Source organism: Alligator sinensis, unplaced genomic scaffold (assembly GCF_000455745.1).
Source record: "Alligator sinensis unplaced genomic scaffold, ASM45574v1 scaffold1054_1, whole genome shotgun sequence".
Taxonomy (NCBI): Eukaryota; Metazoa; Chordata; order Crocodylia; family Alligatoridae; genus Alligator; species Alligator sinensis.
Window position 1 is genome coordinate 22,853 of NW_005842480.1, and position 2,652 is coordinate 25,504.

Below are 2,652 nucleotides of genomic sequence, written 5' to 3' on the forward strand. Positions count from 1 at the left end.
CGAGCAGGTCCAAGGAGGTGATCCTCCCTCTCTATGTGACACTGGTCAGGCTGCAGTTGGAGTACTGCGTCCAGTTCTGGGCGCTGCACTTCCGGAGGGATGTGGACAGCATGGAGAGGGTCCAGAGGAGGCCACCCGCATGGTCGGGGGCAGCAGGGCAGGCCCTACGAGGAGAGGCGATGGGACCTGAACCTGTTCAGCCTCCACAAGAGAAGGCCGAGGGGGATCTAGTGGCCATCTACAAACTAGTCAGGGGGGACCAGCAGGCATTGGGGGAGTCCCTGTTCTCCTGAGCGCTACCAGGAGTGACTAGAAATACCGGTCACAAGCTGGCAGAGGGTAGATTCAGACTAGACATCAGGAAGCGTAGCTTCACTGTCAGGTCGGCTGGGATCTGGGACCAACTTCCAAGAGAAGTAGTGCTGGCTCCGACCCTGGGGGTCTTTAAGAGGAGGCTGGATGAACACCTTTCCGGGGTACTTTGACCCCAGTACTCTTTTCTGCCATTGCTGGGGGTCGGACTTGATGATCTCCTCAGGTCCCTTCCAACCCTACAAACTATGAAACTATGAAACCTTTCGTCTCAGATAAAAAAGAAAGCCTGACAAGAATCAAACTTACACACTTTTGATTTGTACTCAGGCACATTATCCATTGCACCACCAGACCATAAATGCTATGTGCTCCCAGTTGCAGTTGAAAGGTGAGCCCGCTTCCTGGTTCTCTATCCAGAGTCCTGTGCCCCGTTTCCCTCCTGACAGTTCACAGGGATGCAAGTGGGTCGGCGTACAGCTCACCAGCAGGCTCTTTGGCCCCCTTTCTGCTTGGGCAATGCAGCAAGGATGGGCATGAGACGGGGCCCACTGCTTAAGCTCCAGGAGGCTACCCAGTCTGAAGGAGCTGGCATGTGGGCCAAAACAGAAATTGTGCCTAGAGGGAGGACACCATTGCCTCTGCCCCAAAGTTGGCTTGGTGGCCACAGGTCCCTACGCCAGGGCCCATGTGTCAGCTTTTTTGTTCCCAAGAGCTGTGCATAAAGAAGCGTGTGCATAGAGGATTGCAAGCCAAGTGCAGCATGGCACAAAGGCTAGGGCTGGTGCCACCTTCATATCAATGGTGCTCATGCCCTCTGGCTCAGAAAAAAAAGCAATCACTACAAGCTAGGAAGGAGTTGAACCCATAATCTTCTGATCCATACTCAGACATGTTATCTATTGTGCCAGTGGCCCACAAGGACTCGGGCCTCCCAGCTGCTGGGGAAGGGTGAGCCCACTTCCAGGTGCTCTGTCCAGAGCCCCATGCCTGCTATCCCTCCTGGTGACTCATGGGGACACAGGTGGGTGAGCGTAGAGCTCGCCAACAGCCTACATGGCCCCCGTTCTGCTTGGGGAACGCAGCACGGCTGGGCACGAGATGGGGACAACTGCTTCAGTGCTGTGAGGCTGCCAGTCTGAAGGGGCTGGCGTGAGGGCTAACGGACATTATGCCTAGGTGGAGGGCACCTTTGGCTCTGTCCAAAGCCTCGTGTGTGTCCTGCCCCCTCAAGCTGACCCTGGCTCCAGCCCACTGGCATTTACAGACGAAACCGGACATCAACTGGTGGGAGGCCTCCAATTTTCTGTTTGCTGACAGCCACCTCCCTTCTAATTTCAGGAGATTTAGCTCGGTTGGTAGAGTGCTTGTTTAGCATGTAAAAAGCAGTGGGATTGATTCCAACTTTCCCAGCAGTTTGGGGTGTCTTCTGTCCCAGCATGCACATGCTACAGCTGAAATGGGGGCTGTGCATGTTCTTCTGTGCCTCCCAGGAAGGCTGTTTTGCTGCAGGAGGGGTGTTGTGTGGCTAAGGAAGCCAGGGCTTGCAGCAGGCACTAGGGCTGTGCAAAATTTCACTGGCTGTTTTGTCTTGACACTGTTTCAACTCATTTCGAGCTCCAAACAGCGAAATCAAAATGAAATGAAGGGCTTCAAAACAGCCTCAAAACAAAACAAGACTAGTTAAAACATTTTAAAAAGTTTCAAAGCAGCCAGGTAATGGGAGACAGGGGAGAACCAGGGCTGTGCTCCCCGTGGCTCCAGGCTCAGCCATGGTGGGGAGTGCAGCCCTGGCTCTCCCTGCCTCCAATGTCTGGGCTCAGGGAGCCGATCACAGCACAGGGGAAGGGGACTGAGCCCCAGCTCAATTCCCCTGCCCAGCTCTGCAATCAGGCTGGAGAAGGGGACTGAGCCCCATCACTCAGTTCCCCTCCCCAGCACTAGGATCAAGCGTGGGGGGTGGGGGAAGGCAACTCAGCCCAGCTGGGCTGAATTCCCAGCCCCAGCCCAATGATCCCCAGCTGGGCTGAGTTGCTTTCCCCAGCCCGATGGTAGCGCTCAGCTCAGTCCCAGTTCCCTGCTCCAACCCATCCCAGTGCTGGGGAGGGGACTGAGTGATGGTGTTCAGTTCTCTTCCCCAGCTCTCCAGTCCAGGCAGCATCCTTCCCTCATCTTGCAGGCAGGTGGGAGTCCACAACCCTGGGAGGACCAGCACAGCCCCCGCAGCCCTCCAAGCATTGGGCCCCGATCTGCCTGCCGGATGAGAGAGGCTGTTTCGAGCCTCCCCATTATAGCCTATGGGCAAAACATCAATACAGCCCCGATGGGGCATCACTGTTT